Source organism: Ornithodoros turicata, chromosome 2 (assembly GCF_037126465.1).
Source record: "Ornithodoros turicata isolate Travis chromosome 2, ASM3712646v1, whole genome shotgun sequence".
In the NCBI taxonomy this organism is placed as follows: domain Eukaryota; kingdom Metazoa; phylum Arthropoda; class Arachnida; order Ixodida; family Argasidae; genus Ornithodoros; species Ornithodoros turicata.
In genome coordinates, this window is record NC_088202.1 from 109,675,087 (window position 1) to 109,691,722 (window position 16,636).

A 16,636-nucleotide genomic window follows, 5' to 3' on the forward strand; every position below is an offset into this window, starting at 1 on the left:
CTTTCCAAATAGATATTACATTTGGCATAGCATATATTTCGCGTGTTAAACATAACAAGATACACTTGCAATACTTTTACTGTTCCTCTCAAGAGCGCTGTTTTTTGCCCACTGGGTTAATTTCCCCCTAATGTTCATTGTGGTGCCTATCGCATTTCTTCGTTAATCTGTAAAATGTAGGACATACCCCATTCTAGCGCAAAATACATTTACTAGTACAATGTAATATCCGCGGAAAAAACAATTGCGAAGACCGCCCTTTCGAAGAGCGCAAATTGGCGTCCGCGCGCTCAGATCTCCGCAAGAAGCGATGCGAGGAGGTCATGTATACATGCCCTTCCACTTTTAGTTTTCCAACCTTCTTCTGATAACGGCAGCACGGTTGCAACACAAAGTTATATGAAAACAGAGAGAGAGAGAGAAGGAAACAGGAAGTGTCGAGTGACCGTTTTCCTTCCCCCGCATCTTGCATTATTTTCACGCAGAACTGAGCTTTGCGCCAATTTTCGCTCTTCGAAAGGACGGTTTTCCCAAATTTTTACGGCTATTACCTTTGTAGCAGTGAATGTATTTTGTACTAGAATTGGGGTAAATCCTGCATGTGCTCTCTGCTTCTGCAAAAAAAGAAAAAAAGAAAACAAGCAAAATAAAAAACACATGCAAAAAAAAAAGCATGACTGCATGGTACGCAGGGTTGCAAAAACGCGCGATTAAAAAAATAGCTTCATTTCATTCAATCAACTCCCTTAAGCCTCCCTCTTAACTGACAATTTTCCTCATAATCGTGAAGTACGACAACGTGGTAATAATTCGTAGTAATTCGTACGTAGCATTAAATTTACATCTCATGACACGTACTGATGTAGCTTGGCCGATGCAGCTATTGGCCTGAGTGCTTTTGGAATGACGTCGAGGAAAAGCTTTTTTGAAACCTGAGAAGAAACCAAGGACGCTAACGAAAACAAGGAAAAACAAGAGATACGCTACACATTGTGGAGCCCTCTTCAATGTCACGAAGAAATTTCCAGTCCAAGGAAAATTATTTGGTAAAAACAATAAAATGCTTTAAATCGCGATTAGCACCAGCGATTAAAATCAAGATGATATACATCGTGCAACCATGATGGTACTTCAAATGAAAAGCATGCTTATGGTGTGAATGTAAGACAAGTTCTGGCAACTCCTGGCACCTCAGTCACACGGTATTTTGTTCTCAGTGAGTAAGTGTGGAGTGAGAACTGTTGTTCTTAATTATTGTCTTTTGCAAGGAGCTTGAGCTTGAAGGAGAGCAGTTGCCTTGTATAAACGTAAGGAAAAATAGACGGAACATACGAGGTACTTCTTGGATCATTTGACTTGGCACCGCGTCGGCAATATGGTGATCACATATGACAGTGTTATTGGTCCACGGCGAGCTATCTTTACTAAAAGAAACAATGAACGAAGTTTGCTAGCTTCCCGACAGTGGTTAACATCACTCAAAGCGAAGACGTTTCACTGCAGCGAACACCTTCAGTCTTCTCTCCTTTTCACGATGCTTCCCAGGAAACGATAAAAATTTGGTTCCAGGCGGTGCACTTCCATAGTGAATGCACATTTCACCACGCAACAATTGTTTTGCGACTTCTTTGACACCATACCACGTGCAGCAAGCACACAACATCAACACGCTGGACGCTGCGCGCTACGGAGCCCCGGAAACACTTTCCGTGCTTGACGCAGGGCGGCGCGAGAAGCGCTCTGCACGAGGCGTATGACAGTGTCATACAAGTGCATGTGCTACACTCCTTGTATAAGCTGGGTTTAAGTGGACGTTCATTTCGGTGGATTGCGGCATATCTGCAGGATCGGAAGGTGTTCATGCGCACAGGCAGCGGTGACAGCCACCACCATGCACAGGAAACGGGGGTGCCTCAAGGCGGTGTTCTCAGCCCTTTGCTCTTCAATCTTGTACTCTCGTTCCTGTCACAGTTGCTACTACGGGTAGTGAAAATCAGTTTCTATGCTGATGATATCTGTCTTTGGACTTCTGGAAAGAATGGCCGGCACTGCAGTCACGGCTCCCTTGACCTACAGCCCCCTCTGAACTTTGCTACAGCCTCGAGTGTTGGCGAAAGAACTGGGTCTCGTGGGGAGAAAGTTCGTGCCCTGAAGTGTGTGAGTGTGTGTGTGTGGGGGGGGGGGGGTTGTGCGTCAGCAAAGTCTTCAGGTAATGCACAGCCAAAGGGACAGAGTTTGCATTTTCACGGATGCGTCTACAAATGAGTCAGGAACCATATGTGCATATGTCGTCCCTGAACTCGGCATTGAAGGTTGCGCACGATTCTCTCATCCAATGTCGTCCACGGCCGCAGAGCTCCACGGGATGATCATGGCGATGCAATTTATAGAGGCACATGAAGACCCTAAATCATGGATTGTCTACAGTGATTCACAGGTCGGATTACGAGCATTACAAGCTGGGCGGATCAGCAGGTCTTGCTTCAATCCTGCGCGACGCCATTAAGACTTACAACGCGTGTGTAACACAGGGACACGATATCATCCTTCAGTGGATCCCTGGCCATTCTTGCATACCCATGAATGACGCGGCGGATGCAGCGGCTTCCCTGGCGCATCCATCCTGTCCGGTTCGTAAGGTGTATTTCACCCTTTTGAGCAGCCGCTTTGGACACCCATTTGGACAGCAGTGGGCTGTCGCCCGCTCAGCGTTACAAAAGTATTTGGGCCCTGGCATCGCAGTGTCAGACACCAGGCGTTCTCCTCCGGAGTGAAAATTTTCCGGGACATTGACGCAGACAAGAAGTTTTGAGTCTATGAATGCGTTGTGGGTTTTGCTGTTCGACTGTTTGCGTGGTGCAGGCTTGCGTGTTCCGTGGCAACTCAGTATCTGTTTGCAATTGCTTTCTGTCGGAATCACCACAACCACTAATCATCATCATCATCGCCATCATTATCCTCTTCATTAGCATCATCATTCCAGGAGGCTTCTGGTGCAACTGGTGCAAGTGATGTGGAGTTACGGGTCTCTCACTAGCGAAGTCAAAATCTCCACTTTATTTTTTTCTTGAAATCAAATCACATCAAATCAATAGAGAGTTTGTGTGCTGCTCTAACGCGTTTTCCTTGTTTTATGGTTAGTACTGAGTTCCTGCAGGAATTTTGCAGGAACAACTGGTGTAGTTGTTTTGCATATGCGATTTTAACGTGAAGTGTGTTGATTTTTTTTTTTTTGTTACCGACATGTACTATGGCGCTCCAAAATGCTAGAAGTATTTAAAAAACACTAGTTTTAAATGACGTTTGATTAGGTTTGATTACCTTACGTTGATTAAGTGTTTTCTTTCAGGTCATGCAGGCTACGACTAACAAGTAAGTTCCGTGCCTTGCTCATTACGCACTGGAAATATTTCTGGCTGAGGTTGTTTAATCGATCAACGGCTTAAAATATGCTCCACATAATCACATTTTACCAGTCACAACAACAGCAACTTTATTTTTATGATGGTGATTGGGGCGTTTCATCGTCAGAGGCGATACTCTATCCCATTGCTGGTGCGATGAGCTACATGCATTGTCAGACACCGTTATTCCACTAAAGTGTTGAAGTGGGGTAATTGGATATTACACATGTTTAGATCAAGCAGGCACAAAAAAGGGACAACAAGGAAACAAAGAACCGCACACCACGCCCCGCTACTCACAACTAAGAAATTTTACTTGGACAGGGTTGCTGAAATCATAAAGGTTAAACAGGAAAAAAGGCAGGGGGAGCAGGTTTAAGAATCCTGGGTGATTATCATTCTAGGAGTTGTTCTGTCGGGGATGACGAGGGAGATACTGCGCGGCCATTAACTGAAGCGAGAGCGGGAGGCCATTGACGGCAGAAGGGATCCTGGATTTTTTTAAAGAACAGGCCAAGGGGCTTACGTTCACTTACGAACTCCCTTGCCAAGATTCCATCCAATTCCTTGACCTGAAAATCAACAAGACAGAGCACCATCTTTGCTGGTCCTATACAACCTGAGGTCAAAAAGTTCATACTACTACTATGTCGGCGCATTCAAAAATAGTAAAAAGGGGAATTGCTCAAGCTGTGATAGGTGCGTCCTTACAAAAGTCATGTGGCCACAAGGTGGTTTCCAGCTTTGCAACGCAAGTTGCCAGACTAAAACTCGCAGGCTACCCTCAGCGCCTGGTCACATCGGTAGCCGAGACTTTGCTTGCTCATGCTCATGAAAAAGATAGGACACCTAGAAGTAGGCCGCAGGGCAGACCCGTTGTTATTCCATACGTTCATCAGATCACGCACAATCTAAAGAATGTTCCACTAAGATATGATATCCCCCTGCTCATCTCGGCTCCACACACGCTTTCATCGTTGTGCCGCTGCGTCAATCTCCTTGACAACCATGAGGATGCATGCCAGATACATCATAAGAAGATGTATACTCCATGCCGCAAGGGTGTTGTTTACATCATTTCCCTCAGTTGCGACCGTGTGTATGTGGGCCAAACCGGGCGGTGCCTTAATGTAGGACTCAGGGAGCATGCCTTGGCCACTAGGAATAGTACTCTATATGGGCATCTGAAAATACACACGAGGATATGTGGATGTACAGCTTTGTTAAGAGAGACACGTACAGACGCATTTTATCGAGGTCAGACTGCAAGGGAGATCCGATAAGCGTTCCTTATCGCGTAATTCGGCACAGGCAGTTGCGTCAGCACCCCCTTCATTCTGCTGACAACTGAAGAGATACAGTATCTCCGTCGTCGTCGCCCACAGAAAAACTCCTAGAATGCTAATCATCCAGAATTCTTGAACACCCCCCTTTTTCCTGTTTACCCTTTATGATTTAAGCCACTCTGTGGAAACACAGACCCAACTCCGTAGTCACCAGTCGTTTTCTTAGTTATTCATTATTGTTATCATTGTTGTCTTGAGCGAGTACGCTCGGTCTTTCTCTCTCTCTCTGTATACTATCCACCCCTCACCCCTTTCCCTTTCCCGAGAACATTTCCCCTTTCTCTCTATTTCACCTCCTCTCCCTCAGCCGGTATTTTTCACTACGAAAGCTGGCAACCCTAGTAGCAGGGCGTGGTGAGCGGTTCTTTGTTTCCTTGTTTTCTCGTTTTTTGTACCTGCTTGATCTAAACATGTCGTTATTCATGTTGGCACAAATAATACCTTTTGGAGGCGTGTTCGGCCCACCTGTCACGCAGGACTCCCTCACATTCCCCCAGTCACTTTACGCATTAGTGTGTCTCTAAACAAGCTCCGTTAACATAATTCCTTCTGAATGCGGGTGTTCGTGCGCGTTGTGATGGGCAATATACCCAACTTGTGCATTATCGGTAGAATTAAGTTGTTAGGCAAGTAACGTTTATCCTTACCACCCATGCAAACGTAGTGTAATTTTATATAGCGTGGAACACTGGAAGACTCAGAACTGTACCTATAGGGATCGCGGCCTCTAGTGGAAGGATGAGGTGCTCCGCATGAAAGATCCGAAGAGCATACCCGAGATCGTACGATACCTGTCTGGTGCCCAGTGTGGTGCCCAGCTCGCTGAACGCATGCTACACAGAAGAGTAGTCTTTTTCCTTGATATCAAGGGCATTCTTCCGGAGCAAATGACCGGATTCAGACAGGGGCGGATCCAGACCCTCGGTTTGAGCGGGGGGGGGGGGGCGTAGTGAGGGAGGGGGGAGAGGGGAATTCAATGTATAAACTGACGTTTTGGGGGGCGATCGCCCCCCCCCCCCTTGGATCCGCCACTGGATTCAGAGCCCACCTAAGTGCAACAGATACTTTACTCGACTTTATTTCTGACGTGGATCAGCCAACTGAGTCCAAAAAGAAGACCGGTGCAGTATTCTTTGACATTGAAAGGGCTTTTGATGCCGTATCTTCTAACACCGTGATGCTGGCTCTCAAGGCAGCTGAGATTGGAGGGAGACCTGCCATCTTCATTCACGGTTTTCTAAATGAGCCCTCGTACAAATCAGAAATGTCATTGCGTGCCTACTTGTGTGTAACCAAGAACGGCGAGCAAATCACCCCCTCCTTTTCAATGGGCGCACTCGTGCAATTTTTGAAATCAGGCAATGTTATTGGTATTCTGTGAACTTCTCTCGCATTGCTGCCCTGCGCAGAAACAGACCATATGATGACCTGAGAGATATTGCTGACGTTATAGACACTTGTCTTGGTGATCCCTGGTGGTCGCTCGTGACTTGCCTCCTATCATACTGTGTTTTTGTCTTTCTTGACATGTTTTTGTCTTTTTCTTCTTCTTTTTTGTTTACTAAGCCTTTGGTATTGGCTGCTCATATTAGTCTTACTACAAACTTCAAATGTTGTGAGCAGTCCTGACTGTGTCAGCACTAACGTCTCCGTATTTTTCTTTCATGTATCTATACAGTCCAAGCTAGGAGTTATTTCAGTAGGTGCCACATGGAAGTTAACAATGATGTCGACGTTCCGGCGGTTTCTGCGCCTCCTTCAGGACCCTCAAATATTTCATTGCTGCGCCTCAAGCTCAGTATATCCACCCAGAACTCAGTTCAAGTTGTCGTGAACATCGTCACTACGCAGGACGACTATCTTAAAGCACTTAGTCTCACTTTAGATCCTTGTTGTTCCAAGTTTCTAACAAAATTGTTATCTGTCTGGGTTCAGCTCTTCCATTCCTTGACACATCGACACCGTTCTTCTACACGTACCAAGCGACGTGCTTCGCTACATTTTTGGCTTTCCTTTCTTCTGTTCTGCGAAGAAGAGGGAAACATGCAGCTCCATCTTACTTGCACTGTTTTTCGTTTATTCTCGCTCGACTTACCGCGAAGCCACTCGGCGCCTGTCACGCCAAAGAGAAACAAGAAAGCGGGATACAAAAATGCTTTACATGCCTTCTTTGGAGGCGTTAGAGTTTCTGGTGCGCCTAAACGGGAAGTGTCTAACGGAAGCATGTCCTGCAGATCGTCAGCACTTCCGGTTGAGGACACGTCTGTAAGAACGAACAGTCACCTTTTAGGTAATGGCTTTCGGAACTCGATTTCCAAGGATAGGGAAGTTCACGAGAGACATTTAAAGAGACGCTCTTAGGTTAGCAGGCGAGTAGCTTTCGGTATAAGGACTTCGGAATGCGCTTTGGGTAGTCCATTTATTTAATTACGCACCCTCTTATGGGCTAACTTTCAGAGCCACTAATAGAAATAGCTCGAAGTATCAGAGAAAGAACCACGGCAGTTAGGGTGTTTCTTTCTTCTTCTTCTTCTTTTTTTTTTTTGTGAGAAATGGACAAGTTGATACTCAAGCACACACGGTTGGGAGGGGGGGGGGGGGGCTTGCGTGTGTGTGCTCAGTTAAATAGGTATGACGAATAGCATTAATCTCTCAACGTCTCTTGTATTTTTCTCTTCTGCTTTCTTCTTACGTTCTGCTGAGGGTCTCCCTTCAACGGGATGCTCGGCTGGCTAATTTTTTCGATGATGTTCCGAGATGTCATGGACGAACCGCCTCCCCCTCCGGCAACGTATTAGACTATATGGCATATTTGCGTTTAACTACATTTTTGAGAGTTAAACATACTGTGTTTTACTCTTCGCAGCAGGCACTGTAGTTTCAGTTGTCCTGTACGTTTATAGTTCGTGCACTCTTTCCCATTGTGATATATTTGGTACATTACACAGAGTGTTGTAAACTGCGGCGCTAGTAGTAGCGCCGCTACCTTATTCGCTACTGTTTTCAGTAGCGGAGTAGCGATCTCGTTACGCATTGCAACGGCATACAATAGATGAAGAGTCACTCCTCCATCGTCTTCGAATGAATGTTACACGCACACCCTCCCTCCCTTCCATATAAAATGCTCCAGACGAACTCCCCCAATTGCAAAACTTGTTGCGTCGAGGCCGACATTGAGCACTGTCTGTTATACTGCAACCGATATCTCTCTCAACGACTCGGCCTCCAACGCCGCTTGCGATGCGACAAACTTGGTTGGCCACTCTCCTTGGCCCAGTCCTGCACAACCAGGTGGCGGTTACGACTGTCGTTTTGAACTTTCTTGATGCCTCCGCCCTTTCGACCAGCCTCTAACGCCCCCCCCCCTTCTTTTTGCTTGTGTGTGTGTTTTCTTTTTTTTTGCGTGTTTTCCTTTTAAAGGAATAACAGGTCCGCCTACGTCTGACTAACCTTGCCTCCCTTTCTTTTTTCAATAAACGCATCCCCCCCACCCTCCTGTTTCATATTAAGTTGGTAACGGAAAAGGGCGGACTCTTTCTCTGCTACCATTACCGTACTTTTCATAATATCAAAGACGTGGAACACACAGAGAGAGAAAAAAATCAAGGAAACGGCGAGGTATTTTTTCTTCTTCTCTTGTTATTCCTTTTAGTTGCCTGTTAATATAGGCAGACTGATGTGACGATCTTCTTTAATTTCAGTAACTCTCCCAAGATAAGCGCAATCGAACATTCTGTTATTCTGTGCATTTTTTAAAAACTTTTTAGCCCACATTTGGGAAACAACCCTTATCCATAACATATTGCATAATATGGGCTACGAAGCCATACAGTTTCTGTCATACAGTCTGTTGCATAAGTATAGTGTGAGAGTGTTGATAGCACATGTCAAAATGCGTTTTGCAACTTTATTGTTCCAAACAGATAAACAAAGCATCGTATCTTTTGGAACAGGAATACGAAAATGTGTCGGAGACGCAACGAGATATCGACATAGTCATTGCACTCCAAACATACCACCGGCTTTGCTTTAAGGTGCGTGTGCCGCAGGTGTAGAATTACTTAGTAAGGTAGAATGATGCTTACACGGAAGAGGGAAGATCTCGGCCGCGGTATTTCTTGACGTTAAGAGGGCTTATGACACCGTCAGTCATCCATCAATCTTACATGCTTTATACAGCGCTGCGCTCTCACGTACAACGTTGCTGTGGATTGCTCATTTCCTCAGCCAACGATGTATTTTCGTCCGGAAAGACAAGGCGGTACAGAGCAATTCCACATCTTTCACGGGTACCACAAGGAAGCGTCCTATGTCCGCTCCTCTTTAATGCCGTTATGGCGGGCATTTGATCCTGCATTCAGCGGAAAGTCAACCTGTCCCTGTATGCCGATGACATCTGTATTGGGACTACAGGCACTTCCTGTCCAGCACTCCGTCAGCGTCTTCAGCGCACGTTAGATGCCATTCGAATCTATTTACTCCAGGCAGGAACGGAGATATCCGTCGAGAAAAGCGCTGTTCTAGCCTTCACGCGCAAAGACATGCACAAATGTCGCCTGTATATTGGTGGAAGCCCACTGAAGCAGGTGACACGTCACAAGTTTCTCGGCGTAACTCTATCATGGAATTTGTCGTGGAAGCGCCACAGGGACGTTCTTGAAAACAAAGTCCAACGCTGGGTCAACGCCATCCGTCTCTTCGCAGGTATGAGATGGGGACAAGACGAGAAGGATATCCTCATGCTGCACAATGCCCTTGTTCATGGCTCAGTAATGCACAGTCTTCTCGTCCTGCACGGACTTCCTCAGACACTGATACAAAGGATTCGAGCCCTGCTCGCGCGAAGTCTTCGGTTATGTCTCGGGGTCCCGCTGTGGCGCTAAAACCCGGCTAGTAGTTGCTGAGGCCAGGGAAGTCCCCATTGAGGTTCTCCGTACTGAAAGTTCTCCGTACATTGAGGTTCTCCGTACAGCGGTAGTACTGTGTATTGTGGAGCCTAATATGCATAACATGTGTGCAGCACCTATATCATATCCGCTCACTCATGGATGTCTCCTCTTGATTCTCATCTCACTCATACAATAACCCGCATGTAGTAGGGTAAGGTACCGTAACTATACGGCGGTACTGCTTACTACGGCGGTACTGCGGTACGGGGGTACTGCCAAGCTTTCGCCTGGAGGTCCACGCTTCCTCAGGTACCTGAGGAAGCGTGGACCTCCACGCGAAAGCTTGTACAAATTAAACTTAAACAAAAATTTTCAGTGTCGGCTTCTGTATTTTGTTTATGTGATCTACAGGACTTGACTCCCCTCTTCGTATACGCATGATCACCGTGCTAAGGCACTTCCAACCTAAATGTTACACTTAGCACAGCTGCTCATTTTTATAACAAAAAGGTGTGTACTTGCACTAGAACGCATTGAGAGTACACGAGTCGCGAAGGTGCACTTTACGCACAAAGTTCTGGGAGTAGATTTGCACGAGTCCGCCCACATTTGTGCGGCTATACATGGTGCGCGTGCCGCGCGATAGGACTGCGGATATTTTCGACCACCTGGCGTTCTTTTGACGTGCGGCGGAAGTCTCAGACACAGGTTGCTGGTAGCAATGTTTACCTCCCCCACATTGCTACCGTCCACGACCGGGAAGCACAAAGTAATCCTTGTAATCGTTGTAATTCTTGTAGTCCTTGCACGAAAGCAGAAAGCAGAACATATGCAATTCGCACGGGCTGAGACCGTAAGCCATGCATGTTGAATGTAAATATCGCGATGTTCCTTCTCTTCATGAACGCATTACGAGCTTCACGCGTTACGCATTGTGACATAAGCGATTTTCAGTACGTATACGGTGAATGGCACTCGACCTCTGTCCCGGAATGCTTTTTTTTTCTTTCTGAATTTAGAATTCACGCGTCTTGGTAATACACGTTCCCAATAAATTATTTACAGTAATTCCAAACGCAATAATTCACCTGGATTACGCTTCATTTTTCCTCCATGTGCTAAAGAAGTAGAGTGAAATATGGCGCCATTGATCAGTGGGTCATGTGTATTCAAAACGTTGAGTGAGGTCTCCCGTAACAAGTAAAAAAAAAATGTCATTCTATATGTCGTTTGTGACACCAAGCACGCGTAACCCATCCCGCGCCCCCTTTCTACTTTTCCTTTCCGTTTTTCTTCTTTCTTTCTGCCAATAAATCCCCCAATCCTGCGCCTGCGACCCCCTCTTGAATGCTTAGAAGTTAGAAGACTGCTTTTATCGAAAGCGCTCCTTTGCCGACGACATTTGATGTCACATGTCTCATGTTGCGGAAAGATACCCCTCACAATGCTTCTTGGCATATGCCTTACCTGGTGATACAGAGTTCAACGAAGTGAAAAAGTTGTCAATGATCACATACACGCAGGTATATAGGTAGAAAGTAAAAGGTGTTCACACGTACGTGAGATCGTATTTTATGTCATAGTCAATGTTTCTCAGAAAAGAACGGAGGAGGAGAAGTCTGGACTATTGCCAGACATTTGCAGGGATAAAAGGCTCGAGGGATGCCCGTAAGGGTTTCTCGCTCCAGGGTACACTGCAGCTGTTTGAGAGGAAGATAATTGTATTTCTAACTGAGGCTGGCTACTGATTGTGACGACTAAATGATTTATTGATGAAATTTCACACCAAATGATCATATACATTTTGAGCACGATGGAAAGTAACTGTTGTGAGGCTTGAAACACAAACACACGAACACAACACGAGCCTGAAGGTGCATAAGAACATTTCAATATACATGTTGTACTTTTGTTCTTTTCTTGTATCTTTTTTATTTGTATTTTGCGGAATAGCAAGCCGACATGCCGTTTGGCTGACCTTTCCTCCTCTTTTTTCTTTGTTCTAATAAATGTACCCCCCCCCCCCCTCCCAACGGATCCTCTAACCTCATAAGTTGATCGGCCGCCTCCGTTATAACGTCGGTTTGGGTGCCCCACTGATATCGTCTGAAACACTGTACCTTCTCTGCGTCGTCGGAGCTCTCCGCCATCTTGTCGATCCTGCAGTATGCACTGTGAAAGACTCCGCGCATGCAGGTGGTGTACACAGACTCCAGCCTTTGGTAGCCCTGCAGTGCATAGAGAATATGGGCGTGCGTCGCAGGCTGCCCCAGTAGTTACAGGTGTCCTCAACGAAGTTAGCGTCTTGCCGACTAAGGTCATTCCATCTCTTTTCAGTGGATCCCGGATCACGGCGGACTAAGCGGTAGTACAGAGGCTGACAGAGTGACAGCCGTTGCCCGACAACGCCAGGCTGTTGTACATAATATGTTAACCTGTGTGGATAGAACGGCATTTTCGTCGGCGACGATTTAACCGATGGTGCTTCAACAGGCACCGGGACATTACGGACATGTCCTTGGTATACTCCGTTGATCCAATTTTGTCGTTTTCACTCCCAAGCCGTTTGCCCCGCTGTCTCTCCCCCCTTATCCACAGACTTCATTCTGGTTCTATTGCGTTCCAATGCGTGCGTGCGGCTGTGTGCTTGCGTCTACATGCGTTGGGCTGTTCACATGTATTTGGGCGGTGGTGGTGGAAGCGCTTGCAGGGTGGTGATGGTGGTAGTGATAGAATGCTTGCAGTAGTCGGTGGTGGTTGTAGTGGTACTGTTGAAAGAGCTCGCCGTTATCGGCCTCACAGAGGTGGGCAGCGTCACCACTAACGCTCTGGGGCAATGCGCTATCTTGGCCGACTTCTAAGGGAACTGTGCAACCACAAGCAGCCGCAAGCCGGGAACAATGAGCTTCTTCCGTCACGTAACGAGGAAGAAGCAGCAGCAAAAATTCAGGAGAGAGGGAACGGGAGGGGGGGGGGGGTGTTGTAGGGCAGCGACCATCGCGACCTATGATTGGATCTCCCTGCGTACTATAGCGCTGGGCGACGCACAGGTTAACCTCGTGCGTTTGCTCCAAGAAACGGGCCTTGCGCAAAGACCCCTCTAGAGGCCCCAAAGACCCCCTTCCATCCACAGTGCAGTTCGGTCTCATCGGTTTCATTCATCCTATACATACCTCAACTACAACACTTCATCATCTTATTATTGTTTTTTTTGGGGGGGGGGAGGAGCTTACAGTTGCGACGATGCCCACTCGTGTGTGGCCACCGACGGCAAACCTGTCTCGACATTACCCCTCTCCCCTCCCCCGGGATTCACAGCTAGCCTACCACGGCGATTCTCACATGCAAGCATTCGCATGCATCGAAACGGAATAGTGTGATCCGCGTTTTCGCCTCAATGTGGCTTTCACTCCGCAATTCACAAGTCGATTATGATATATCTCTAAAAGATCCTGCTCCAACAGCGGCATGGTGGCAAACCTTCAACACGTCGTCGACTCACCTCATCGACTGCCACCTACGCAATTCGGAGAGAGCAATTTTGCAGTCCCATCAACTGACACGCATGAATAGCATGTCGGTCAGTCTTGCCGCTATCTTAGACCCTTGCTCTAACCCTGCGCAACACTATCAACGTCTGCACTCATTTCACCAGTTCTTGACGTCCACCGGTCTTCTTGAGCTCCTTCAGCATCAGTGGCTTTTGCATGAGTGCGGAAATGTGATCTATGGGGCTTCATCGTACTACAATGCATTTGTAATTCCAGAGAAGTCAATTTCACGTGGGTTCCGCCTATCACACCGCACCTCGGCCACCTCTGCGGAGTTGTGTGCCATCCTGTTATTCCTCAAGTCTATTTTGGATCACCACCCCCGCCTCTGGGTGGTTTACACAGATTCGCGGGCAGCGCTGCAGTGCATAGACAACATGGTCATCCGTGGCTCCTTGGCTCCGGTGGTAGTGAACATCTTGACGACGCTCAAGGTTTTAGAAGACAGGGGGCACCGGGTGACCATACAATGGGTTCCTAGCCACATTGGAATAAGAGGCAATGAGGTAGCGGACGGGGCAGCTGCTGCGGCCCACCATAGCCGCTCAGCAGTCTTCAGTATACTTTCGAACGGGGATAGACGCTCCCTCTTGTCCGCATTGACGTCGCCTTGGGCCCATCAGGAATGCTGTCATGACATCACCCAGTGGTCGCTTCTGTATGCTGTTGACCCAACTCTATTATTTGAAATGCCAGGCGGTTTCCCTCGCCTCTTTACGTCTCTCGTGCGTCGTTTACGACTTAGCGTTGCATTCACCCCTGCACTCCGGTATAGGCTGAGCCACAGCAACACGGCGCTGTGTACAACTTGTGGTTTCCCGGCAACAATCCGACACATTATAGAAGACTGTATAGCCAGTACGTATGCGAGCGACAGGCCTTTAAATGTCAACTTAAAATGCTGGATCAGAGGCCAATTCAACATCTGCAAAGTTTTCGGCCCATGGAGTAACCCTGGACATCAGTGCCGTGCACTTGGCGCTTTTCTTTCCTTTCTGAGGGCCACCGACCTCCCTCAAGAACTGTAGGGATTTCCTTCCTTCGTCATCCTTTCATGTGAACTTTTTGGAATGGGGTAGGGGCCTGCACTCAACGCAGGGAAACGTCCCACATCATCATCATCATCCATTAATCTATGTTGTTGTTGTTGTACTACCATGTCGTGTGCTCGACAGGATGAACTGCTAACCCGCCCCCGACAGATGCGGCGCCCCTCCACGTGCAGTATCCCTCTTCCTATGTTTTCTGTTGTGTTCGGGTGTGTATGTCTCGCCGCCTTCCTCGTCATTCCACTCGTATATCAACTCACATGCACTGAGGTAGAGAATATCGCAATTCCCACTCATCCCATCGTCATGCATGTGACTGTTGTTGTTGTTGTTATCCGCGAACGAAACAGCAATTTACGCTTAACTCCGTCTTCTCTTCTTCGCAAGAAGGGTGGCAATGAATTTTTGGAACCATTCCAATTCCTTTTGTATTGCTCTCAAGGTAACCACATCTCTTATTCCGCTAGGACAATTTTTTGCTCTTTTGTGCCCCTTTAAATGTCATCAACTTACTCGATTGTCCCCTTTGTGAGTACGCGATTTTGCAACTATTTGTAGCTGTTCACTTACACCTTGAGCTGTGCAGTCCCAGCTACAAGCCATCGCCACTTTCACGGTTCCCCCTTTTTCTGCTCTTTTTACTACCTGTCACAGTGTCTCTCACACCGGCCCTTACTTTAAAAAATGAACTTATTGTATAGTTGTAGTAGCAGTGTGCGGCTATCGCGCTTTCGATTGTAGGCTTAACATAAAGCCATTCGTGACGGCATGGAACCCATTTTCGGGTGTAATAAATGTTTTTGCCTTAAGCAGGTGCTATCGGAACGGCGGCCAAAATGCCGGTCACGTTTACGAATTGAGATCATTCTGTATCGATCGCTACAGGATTACAAATGGAACGTGATCGGCCTCGCGTTGTTCAGCACGAAGTAAGGCTGGCTGGAACAGATGAACGTGGACGGACACGCTCCAAACAACACATGCTACTTTAGCTGCTTCGTTCTCAGGCGAGCTTACATGTGCGTTGCTCGCCATTACACGTCTTCTGATATCTGGACCAGCTCACGTGGCGTAGTGGTTAAGATTATAGCCTTCCACGCCGAGACTAAGAGGAGCCGCGGGTTTGAATCCCGGCCGGGCCGTTCTGTACTGTCTGAGGTTTTTCCTGGGTTTTCCGGCAGACTTTCCAGACGAATGGCGCCGCAGTTCCTCCTGATGTCGGCCCAGGACGCATACGAATCACCCTGCCCCTTGACTCCTTCCTGCTGTCATATTTCTTTCTGTCCACGTTTGTACGCTGCTCATAGCCACAGTTGTCTCGCGGCGGTAACACGCATAAAAATATTAAAGAATAGTGTCTGGAAGTTTACTTGAGCTGTGTGGTTTAAGGTAAGTCGTGATAGTTGCTACATATGCTCTGTGGTGTAAATGGCTCTCTGACAACGAGTGCTGCCCTCATGCGGGTTACCTTGTATCAATCTGGGGGGGGGGGGGGGGGGCGCTTCACTTTGCGAATTTTGTAGGAACTGCTGTTCGTTTGTTAACAATACACAATTGCTAGTCGGCAGTCGTGGTGTCGTTTTTGTGTTCTACCCCCGGTCTTTGTCTGTTGCTGCCCTTCGTCACCAAGCTGTGTGGTTTCCCTGGTGGCACCTGCACGCCAATTTTTAAGCTTAAGGTTAAGGTAGTTGCAAAGAGGTTCTTTCTGTGTCTTGGCATCTCAGAGCTATAGAAGGTGGTTCACGTCCTTCCGCCAGGAGAAGGGAAGTCCTGGAGGGTTAATCGCTGACGTCGTCGTTACGATCGTTATGAGCTAACGAGTGGCGGGAAATTCAAAAAGGCGGGCACGTGACACATTGTGCGTCACGTATGCTACGCCCTTCACGTATCGCGCGAAGAGCGCCACGCACGTGTTTTATCACGTGCCCCTCTCAAGAGTGCCCCGCCCCTCATTAGCTCGTAGCCCAAGACGCCATCTCTCTTGTCTTCCTCATGGGGAGTGACGTTGTGCATGTGCGGTATGCTGTAAGGCAGTGTTTGTTGCAGTTGCACGTCTACGTGCAATATAAGATCGTTATTCTATCCAAATAACTAGACATTTTGGCATAAACGATTCAAATAGAAAGCCGCTTCATATGCCCACTGTTCTCTTTCAAGCAGCTGCATGTTTACTGATATTTCGCTCTATATGGTGTACTTTTGTTGCGAGTTATTATCCTGTTGTAGCACAGACTGAAGTTGAGCAAATAGATATTATAAAAAAGCTCTTATTTACTACGGTGCCCAGAATTTCGGAAACCATTTAATGCGAAGCGAAATTGCTGGCATGTGTACAGTGTTTTATATAGCAGCGCTACAGGTAGCGTCGCTATTGTAGTAGCGCTGTATAACAGCAAT

The 16,636-nt window shown here is 47.2% G+C and overlaps 1 protein-coding gene across 4 annotated transcripts in view; it reads left to right on the forward strand.

Annotated features, from left to right (window-relative positions):
* Positions 1 to 16,636, forward strand: part of LOC135385943 (hemicentin-2-like) — a 1,123,122-nt gene that overhangs the window by 493,703 nt on the left and 612,783 nt on the right. For 3 of the 4 annotated variants that reach the window (XM_064615587.1, XM_064615588.1, XM_064615590.1), the window contains one exon: positions 3,350 to 3,372. The exons of the other annotated variant lie outside the window; for it this stretch is intronic. The gene's annotated coding sequence lies outside the window, so the exon portion shown is untranslated. The remainder of the gene's footprint in view (positions 1 to 3,349; positions 3,373 to 16,636) is intronic. 4 annotated transcript variants of the gene reach the window in all.